The sequence below is a fragment of the Carassius gibelio genome, chromosome A25 (assembly GCF_023724105.1).
Source record: "Carassius gibelio isolate Cgi1373 ecotype wild population from Czech Republic chromosome A25, carGib1.2-hapl.c, whole genome shotgun sequence".
Taxonomy (NCBI): Eukaryota; Metazoa; Chordata; class Actinopteri; order Cypriniformes; family Cyprinidae; genus Carassius; species Carassius gibelio.
Genome location: NC_068395.1, coordinates 18807569 through 18817737, shown reverse-complemented (window position 1 = coordinate 18817737; position 10169 = coordinate 18807569). Strand labels below are relative to the sequence as shown.

General features: G+C 38.0%; 4 non-coding genes across 4 annotated transcripts in view; all 4 read left to right on the top strand.

Annotated features, from left to right (window-relative positions):
- The first annotated feature begins 797 nt into the window (after nt 1–797).
- LOC127947673 (5S ribosomal RNA) lies at nt 798–916 on the top strand. Its single transcript, XR_008151467.1, has one exon. It is a non-coding gene; the product is annotated as a 5S ribosomal RNA (ribosomal RNA).
- A 908-nt stretch (nt 917–1824) lies between these two features.
- LOC127947650 (5S ribosomal RNA) lies at nt 1825–1943 on the top strand. The gene has a single exon (XR_008151445.1). It is a non-coding gene; the product is annotated as a 5S ribosomal RNA (ribosomal RNA).
- A 7533-nt stretch (nt 1944–9476) lies between these two features.
- Nucleotides 9477–9595, top strand: LOC127947553 (5S ribosomal RNA). Its single transcript, XR_008151351.1, has one exon. It is a non-coding gene; the product is annotated as a 5S ribosomal RNA (ribosomal RNA).
- Nucleotides 9596–10092: 497 nt separating this feature from the next.
- Nucleotides 10093–10169, top strand: part of LOC127947771 (5S ribosomal RNA) — a 119-nt gene continuing 42 nt past the window's right edge. Inside the window, exon 1 of the ribosomal RNA XR_008151562.1 lies at nt 10093–10169. This exon is cut by the window's right edge and continues 42 nt beyond it. This is a non-coding gene — a ribosomal RNA (5S ribosomal RNA).

Sequence of the window (10169 nt, the reverse complement as noted above, 5' to 3'; positions counted from 1 at the left end):
GAATATCAGGTGCTGTAAGCTTTTTGGAAATTTTTCAGTTAGTATATAATAATTTTGCCAAAAAATAGAGTCAATGCCGGTCTCTGAATATTAGCAGGTTTGGGTCTGGTTAGTACATGGATGGGAGACTGCCTGGGAATACCAGGTGCTTTAAACTTTTTGGAAAATTTTCACTTAGTATATAATAATTTTGCCAAAAAAAAAAAAAGAGTCAATGCCCAATCTCTGAATCTTAGCAGGCTTAGGTCTGGTTAGTACTTGGATGGGAGACCGCCTGGGAATACCAGGTGCTGTAAGCTTTTTGGAAATTTTTCACTTAGTATATAATAATTTTGCCTAAAAATAGAGTCAATGCCGGTCTCTGAATATTAGCAGGTTTGGGTCTGGTTAGTACATGGATGGGAGACTGCCTGGGAATACCAGGTGCTTTAAACTTTTTGGAAAATTTTCACTTAGTATATAATAATTTTGCCAAAAAAATAGAGTCAATGCCCGATTTCTGAATATTAGCAGGTTTGGGCCTGGTTAGTACATGGATGGGAGACTGCCTGGGAATACCAGGTGCTTTAAACTTTTTGGAAAATTTCACAAATTATATAATAATTTTGCCAAAAAAAAAAAAGAGTCAATGCCCAATCTCTGAATCTTAGCAGGCTTAGGTCTGGTTAGTACTTGGATGAGAGACCGGCTAGGAATACCAGGTGCTTTAAGCTTTTGGGTTTTCTTTCCTACTTATATAATGTACTGGCGATTAGATTGGCTGATCTCTAAATAGCCTTCTCTTTGCGGCAGTCTTTGCTTATGGCCATACCAACCTGGCTATGCCCGATCTCGTCTGATCTCGGAAGCTAAGCAGGTTTGGGCCTGGTTAGTACTTGGATGGGAGACAGCCTGGGAATACCAGGTGCTGTAAGATTTTTGGAAATTTTTCAGTTAGTATATAATAATTTTGCCAAAAAATAGAGTCAATGCCGGTCTCTGAATATTAGCAGGTTTGGGTCTGGTTAGTACATGGATGGGAGACTGCCTGGGAATACCAGGTGCTTTAAACTTTTTGGAAAATTTTCACTTAGTATATAATAATTTTGCCAAAAAATAGAGTCAATGCCCGATTTCTGAATATTAGCAGGTTTGGGCCTGGTTAGTACATGGATGGGACACTGCCTGGGAATAACAGGTGCTTTAAACTTTTTGGAAAATTTCACAAATTATATAATAATTTTGCCCAAAAAAAAAAAGAGTCAATGCCCAATCTCTGAATCTTAGCAGGCTTAGGTCTGGTTAGTACTTGGATGGGAGACCGCCTGGGAATACCAGGTGCTGTAAGCTTTTTGGAAATTTTTCACTTAGTATATAATAATTTTGCCAAAAAATAGAGTCAATGCCGGTCTCTGAATATTAGCAGGTTTGGGTCTGGTTAGTACATGGATGGGAGACTGCCTGGGAATACCAGGTGCTTTAAACTTTTTGGAAAATTTTCACTTAGTATATAATAATTTTGCCAAAAAATAGAGTCAATGCCCGATTTCTGAATATTAGCAGGTTTGGGCCTGGTTAGTACATGGATGGGAGACTGCCTGGGAATACCAGGTGCTTTAAACTTTTTTGAAAATTTCACAAATTATATAATAATTTTGCCCAAAAAAAAAGAGTCAATGCCCAATCTCTGAATCTTAGCAGGCTTAGGTCTGGTTAGTACTTGGATGAGAGACCGGCTAGGAATACCAGGTGCTTTAAGATTTTGGGTTTTCTTTCCTACTTATATAATGTACTGGCGATTAGATTGGCTGATCTCTAAATAGCCCTCTCTTTGCGGCAGTCTTCGCTTACGGCCATACCAACCTGGCTATGCCCTATCTTGTCTGATCTCGGAAGCTAAGCAGGTTTGGGCCTGGTTAGTACTTGGATGGGAGACCGCCTGGGAATACCAGGTGCTGTAAGCTTTTTGGAAATTTTTCAGTTAGTATATAATAATTTTGCCTAAAAATAGAGTCAATGCCGGTCTCTGAATATTAGCAGGTTTGGGTCTGGTTAGTACATGGATGGGAGACTGCCTGGGAATACCAGGTGCTTTAAACTTTTTGGAAAATTTTCACTTAGTATATAATAATTTTGCCAAAAAAATAGAGTCAATGCCCGATTTCTGAATATTAGCAGGTTTGGGCCTGGTTAGTACATGGATGGGAGACTGCCTGGGAATACCAGGTGCTTTAAACTTTTTGGAAAATTTTCACTTAGTATATAATAATTTTGCCAAAAAATAGAGTCAATGCCCGATTTCTGAATATTAGCAGGTTTGGGCCTGGTTAGTACATGGATGGGACACTGCCTGGGAATACCAGGTGCTTTAAACTTTTTGGAAAATTTTCACTTAGTATATAATAATTTTGCCAAAAAATAGAGTCAATGCCCGATTTCTGAATATTAGCAGGTTTGGGCCTGGTTAGTACATGGATGGGAGACTGCCTGGGAATACCAGGTGCTTTAAACTTTTTGGAAAATTTTCACTTAGTATATAATAATTTTGCCAAAAAATAGAGTCAATGCCCGATTTCTGAATATTAGCAGGTTTGGGCCTGGTTAGTACATGGATGGGACACTGCCTGGGAATACCAGGTGCTTTAAACTTTTTGGAAAATTTCACAAATTATATAATAATTTTGCCAAAAAAAAAAGAGTCAATGCCCAATCTCTGAATCTTAGCAGGCTTAGGTCTGGTTAGTACTTGGATGAGAGACCGGCTAGGAATACCAGGTGCTTTAAGCTTTTGGGTTTTCTTTCCTACTTATATAATGTACGGGCGATTAGATTGGCTGATCTCTAAATAGCCTTCTCTTTGCAGCAGTGTTCGCTTACGGCCATACCATCCTGGCAGCGCTAGAGAGCCAACAGGAAGTGATAGGCTTGCAGCACAGGGAGAAAGGCTCAACTCTGTTTGTTTAAATTAACCGTCTGTTTCTACATATCCTGGTTTTCAGTTTTGATTTCTGTTTGGGACATTAGTTGCTGGATAGTTATTGCTGACTTTAATAAATTCCCCCGACAGCTTAGGCTGTCTGGGGGACTTTTTTGACATTTTTCTCATTGTAGCATGCTGCAGATGCACAGCATGGCTGCAGATAAAGAAACAGAACTAACCATGATGAGAAAAAGTAGCAATGGGAGGAATGAAGAGGAGGAGCAAAGAAGAGGTGAAGTCAAACAAGCAGAGATCCAAAAGCAACAGGATTCAAGTAAAGTCACAGGACATTTGTGGGAAGAGGGAGAAGAAAACAGCAGAGCAGTGCAAGGAAAATCAAAAGGGAAGTACAACAAAGAGCTGACTGTGGAAGTAGAGGTGGAGGGAACTGAAAAGATTTCAATGATGGATTTACTGAAAGGAGTAAAGAAGGAGTGTGGAGAAGTGATTGGCTGCAGGGTGAGAGGTGAAAGGGTCTATGAGCTCACAATGAAGGATGAAGAGGCAAAGAGGAAACTAATGGATGGAGTGAGAGTGAAAGGAGTGATGGTGCATGCCAGGGATATAATGAATAATGATATGGTGGTGTCCTTTATCAATCTGCCTGTGTATTTAGAGGATGAGAAGATACTCGCCAAGCTACAGGAGTGGGGAGTACGACCACTTTCACCAATCAAACGCCGGGTGTGGCCTGGAACAGATATAGTTGATGGGACACGTTTCTTAAAAGTTCGCTTCACAGAACAGGTATGTTCACTACCATACTCCACAAAGTTTGAGACTCTGAGAGGCACCGAATATTTTCGTGTCATCCATGATAGGCAAATACGTGTTTGCAGACTCTGTATCAAGCCAGGGCACATAATTAGAGAGTGCCCTGAATTAAAATGCTTCAAGTGCAATGGTGGAGGCCATTATGCAAGAGATTGTGAAGAATGGATGGGATTAGAGAGAGAGCAAGTGGACGGTAAAAAAAAAGGTGAAAGGAGGAGCAGTGTTCTGACAGAGGAGCAAGAGGAGGAAACAACTGATGTGGTGAGCGGTGGAGAGAAAGACGGAGCTGAAGATAGTGAGAGAAGAAGCAAAATGGAATGGCGAGACACAGCTGAAAGTTTCAGTGAAGCGGATGAGGAGGAGGAGGAGGAGGAGATGGAGCAGTCGGAAGTGATCGAAGAAGAGGAGGAGACAGATGAAAGTAATGTGAAAGAAAGAGGTAAAGAAGAGGCAAAGAAAAATACTGCACAGAAACTGATAGAAAGCAGAGGTGGAGAAAAGGGAGACAGTGAAAAGAAAGATGGACTGAAAACAAAGATTATAAGACTGAGTTCAAAGAGGAAGTCTGAGATGGACGGAGAACAGGTTGAGCAGATAAAAGAACCACGAGCGGGTATGTGATGTATGAATGAACTGTGCATGTGTTCCTGGTTTTGTTTAGTTTTTCTTCTGGGTTACTCTCATGGCCACTGTAACTTCAATAAACATAAATGGGTTAAGGGATAAAAACAAGATGAAAAAACTATTATTTACTTATCGGAGTGATATAATCTGTATACAGGAGACAAACTGGGAGGAGGATAAAGTAAAGGAGATGAGAGAAGAGTGGAGAGGGGACATATACTATAATAATGGTGCAAAAAATGCAAGAGGTGTGGCAATATTATTTAAAAAAGATATTGTAGAAGGTATAAGAGAGGTGTATAAAGACCAGAGGGGAAGGATCTTGGTGGTTGAATTCATGTATAGAGATATGGATTTTAGATTAATAAATATATGTGTTCCAAATATAGAAGGGGACAGGAGGGAAATTTTGAAAGAGTTAAAAGGATTGATTGTGGGGAAATGTATTATAGTGGGAGATTTTAATATAAAATGTAGCAGATTGGATGTGGGAAAGGGGGTAAAATTTAGATGGGAAAAGTCTAGGGGAATGTTGATGGAGATAATGAGAGAAAAGGGGTTAATAGATGTGTGGAGGTATGAAAATCCAGAAAAAAGAGAATTTACTAGAAGGCAGTTAAGAGAAGGTATATTAAAACAGAGTAGAATAGATTTAGTGTTAGTTGAAGAGGAAATAATTAGATACATAGACGGGATAAAACATCAGGTAAATAGTTTAAGTGATCACGATAGTGTAAGGTTCAGAATCAAGGTAGGGAGTGAGGAGGTAGGAGGAGGGATGTGGATATTGAATGCAGGGTATATCGAAGAGGAAGAATATGAGATACAGATGAAGGATCTATTAAATAGGGAAGAAGAGAAGATAGATGAGTATACAAGAGACGGTGGATTAGAGGGTACAATAGCGGAGAGATGGGAGGAAATAAAGGATCAAATTAAGTTAATTAGTATAAAATACAGTAAGAAAAGAAGAGGAAAGATGAAGAAGGAGGAAATTATGCTTAGAGAAAGATTGAGAGAGGAGTTAGTTAAGGCTGAAGATGAAGAAGGATACAGTATGGAAAAATATATAGAGGTTAAGATGGCGCTAGAAAAATATGAAAGGGAGAAATGCAGAGGAGCTATTTTACGAAGCAAGGCAAAATATGCATTAGAAGGTGAGAAATGCACAGGGTATTTTTTAGGGCTAGAGAAAAGGAGACAAAGTAAAACATATATAAATGAAATAAATACAAAAGAGGGCAAAACAACCAAAGACTATGTAGAGATTTTGGAGAGAGTTCAAGAATTCTATGGAGAATTATATAAGAGAGGAGAAGTGGATGAGAGAAGTATAGATGGAGTATTAGAAAGTGTAGAAAATATTCTAAATAAGGAGGATGCAGAGTGGTGTGATAGAGAGATAGATGAGAAGGAAGTAGAAGCGGCAATAGGGGGGTTGAAAAGTGGAAAAAGTCCAGGGAGTGATGGGATTGGTATTGAATGGTATAAAACATATAGAGAAGAGGTAGCACCGATTTTAGTTAAAGTGTTCAAGGAGATGGAAAGAACAGGGATGGTGCAAGATAGAATGGTAGAGGGAGTGATAGCTCTGGTGTATAAGAAGGGGAATAGGTTGAATATAGAGAACTATAGACCAATCAGTCTATTAAATGTGGATTATAAAATACTGACTAAAGTTTTAGCGAACAGAGTGAAAAAAGTGATTGGAAGTATAGTGCAACCAACACAAAGTTACAGCATACCAGGCAGGGATATAGCAGACACGATAGGGACAGTTAGGGATGTGATAGAGTACATGAAACGAGATAAGAAGGGAGGAATAGTATTAGGGATAGATTGGAATAAAGCATTCGATAGGGTAGAACACAAATACTTATTTAAGGTATTAGAGAAGTTTGGATTTGGAAGTAGAATGATAGGGTGGGTGAAGAGACTATATGAGAAGGCAAAAAGTTGCATAAAAATAAATGGAGTATTAACAGACAGGTTTAAGATAGGAAGGTCAGTGAGACAGGGCTGTCCCCTGTCTGCATTATTATATGCAATTTCAGTAGAGCCTCTAGCCACTCTAATCAAGAGGGATAGAAGGGTAGTTGGTATTGAGTTGCCATATGGAGGAATGTGTACTATAAACCAATATGCAGATGACACTACAATTACAGTGAGGGAAGGAAACAGTGTAAAAAGAGTTTTAGAGATAGTAAAGATGTTTGGGAAGGCATCAGGGGCAAAAATAAATGTAGATAAATCTGAATTAATGTATATAGGGGAGGTAGAGAGAGTAGAGGTAGGGATAAGAGTGGAGGAAAAATATATGAAAGTATTAGGGGTATATTTAGGGGTCGAAAGCAAAGAGGCAAGAGATGTGACCTGGACTGGGGTAATTAATAAAATAAGAACAGTAAGTGCAACGTGGAAAGGGAGGAAATTAAAGTTAAATGGGAAAGTAATAGTAGTAAATAGCCTGCTGTTGTCAGTTTGTGTTTATGTAATGAGTGTAATGGAAATGCCAGGGTGGGTGATGAATGAATTGAATAAAATTGTATGTGATTTTATATGGGAGGGAAAAGGTGTGAAAATTGCACAGAAAACATTGGTGGGTAAGAGATGGGAAGGAGGCTTAAGCTTGATGGACCTAGAAATAAAAAGGGCTGCGATGAGAATAAAAACGGTGAAAAAATATATGGGAGGGCTATGGGATTATGGGTGGAAGGAATTCTTAAGGAAATATATTGATGATGTGGGAGGAATAGGGGACAATGGATGGTATATGGGCTTTAAGCAATCAATGACGGAAGGAATACCAGAAATATATCGGGAAGTATTAGAGGCATGGAGACAGTTCCTTCCCAAAATAGAATATGAATGTGAAGACATACAGGTGATTAAAAATCTACCACTATTTCTCAACGAAAAGATTAAACATAAAAATAAAACATTGTATGAATGTAAATTTATAGAAGGGGGTATAAAACAAGTGAAGGACATTATGTATGAAGTTATTCCAGGATTTCTAAAAAATAACTGCATTTATGATACTGTGTGTGATCTGGAAGGAATGGAGAACAGAGAGAAAGTAAATAAAATATATGGAAAAATTAAATCAAGTATACCTTTGCAGTGGACTAATATGATCGAACGTGAATATGTATCTAACGTGGAAAAATGTATGCCGGAGATGTATGTGGATGATAATGCTGAGAAAAACAAATTAAAAAATATGAGTGTAAAGAATATATACAGGAGAATAATAGTTGATGTTATAAAAGAACCAGCATCAGAAAAGGTGTGGAAGAAAGTATTTGAAGATTTAGATGTGAAGAAAATATGGTCAAACTTAAACATAAAATACAACAGTATAGAGTGTGAGAATAATGACTTTCTGATAAGACATAATAGAATTTACACAAATGTGGTGTTAAACAAAATAAATAATGAGGTAAATGTCATTTGTGACGTATGTGGTAATGGCCATGAGAGTTTCTTACATTACTTTTTAAGATGTGAAGAGTTGGTGGATTTTTTTGATTTTCTTAAAAATCTGTTACTAGAAAACTGGAGTGTCAAAGTTGAGAACGAGGAGGAATGGGGAAAATTGTTTTTGTTTGGAACTTTCGGGAAAAGGAAATCAACTGACATTTGTTTAATTAATTTTGTTCTGAGTCATGCCAGACTAGCAGTAGTGCTAAGAAGGAACTATGCACATTTCGAAGGGAGAAAGGTAAAAGTAAAAGATATGTTTAAGTCAATGATACAAAGAGATGTAGAGTTGATTTGTAAGTATGGAGATAAAGAGGGGAAAGAGTTTTTTTTTGACTACAAATAAGTTCATACATCAAAATGTGGGGGAAGAAATATGTTTCAATTGGTAAAGAGTAACAATCTGGTTGAGAATGGCTGATGTCAATTAAGTAAATGTAAACATATTTGTGTGTATTTTATTTATGTTCTATATTTTTATTGCTGTATGATTATGAAAAATTAAGTTGATCAATTGGAAAAAACGAATCATACAAATGTATTGAAATGAAAGTCAATCGGATGGAATAATGCAATAGAAAACTGTGAATTGAAAGTTAAATAAAAAGATAAAAAAAAAAAAAAAAGGCTATGCCCGATCTCGTCTGATCTCGGAAGCTAAGCAGGTTTGGGCCTGGTTAGTACTTGGATGGGAGACCGCCTGGGAATACCAGGTGCTGTAAGATTTTTGGAAATTTTTCAGTTAGTATATAATAATTTTGCCAAAAAATAGAGTCAATGCCGGTCTCTGAATATTAGCAGGTTTGGGTCTGGTTAGTACATGGATGGGAGACTGCCTGGGAATACCAGGTGCTTTAAACTTTTTGGAAAATTTTCACTTAGTATATAAGAATTTTGCCAAAAAATAGAGTCAATGCCCGATTTCTGAATATTAGCAGGTTTGGGCCTGGTTAGTACATGGATGGGACACTGCCTGGGAATACCAGGTGCTTTAAACTTTTTGGAAAATTTCACAAATTATATAATAATTTTGCCAAAAAAAAAAAAAGAGTCAATGCCCAATCTCTGAATCTTAGCAGGCTTAGGTCTGGTTAGTACTTGGATGGGAGACCGCCTGGGAATACCAGGTGCTGTAAGCTTTTTGGAAATTTTTCACTTAGTATATAATAATTTTGCCAAAAAATAGAGTCAATGCCGGTCTCTGAATATTAGCAGGTTTGGGTCTGGTTAGTACATGGATGGGAGACTGCCTGGGAATACCAGGTGCTTTAAACTTTTTGGAAAATTTTCACTTAGTATATAATAATTTTGCCAAAAAATAGAGTCAATGCCCGATTTCTGAATATTAGCAGGTTTGGGCCTGGTTAGTACATGGATGGGACACTGCCTGGGAATACCAGGTGCTTTAAACTTTTTGGAAAATTTCACAAATTATATAATAATTTTGCCAAAAAAAAAAAAGAGTCAATGGCCAATCTCTGAATCTTAGCAGGCTTAGGTCTGGTTAGTACTTGGATGAGAGACCGGCTAAGAATACCAGGTGCTTTAAGCTTTTGGGTTTTCTTTCCTACTTATATAATGTACTGGCGATTAGATTGGCTGATCTCTAAATAGCCCTCTCTTTGCCGCATTTTTCGCTTGCGGCCATACAAACCTGGCTATGCCCGATCTCGTCTGATCTCGGAAGCTAAGCAGGTTTGGGCCTGGTTAGTACTTGGATGGGAGACCGCCTGGGAATACCAGGTGCTGTAAGCTTTTTGGAAATTTTTCAGTTAGTATATAATAATTTTGCCTAAAAATAGAGTCAATGCCGGTCTCTGAATATTAGCAGGTTTGGGTCTGGTTAGTACATGGATGGGAGACTGCCTGGGAATACCAGGTGCTTTAAACTTTTTGGAAAATTTTCACTTAGTATATAATAATTTTGCCAAAAAAATAGAGTCAATGCCCGATTTCTGAATATTAGCAGGTTTGGGCCTGGTTAGTACATGGATGGGAGACTGCCTGGGAATACCAGGTGCTTTAAACTTTTTGGAAAATTTCACAAATTATATAATAATTTTGCCAAAAAAAAAAAGAGTCAATGCCCAATCTCTGAATCTTAGCAGGCTTAGGTCTGGTTAGTACTTGGATGAGAGACCGGCTAGGAATACCAGGTGCTTTAAGCTTTTGGGTTTTCTTTCCTACTTATATAATGTACTGGCGATTAGATTGGCTGATCTCTAAATAGCCTTCTCTTTGCGGCAGTCTTCGCTTATGGCCATACCAACCTGGCTATGCCAGATCTCGTCTGATCTCGGAAGCTAAGCAGGTTTGGGCCTGGTTAGTA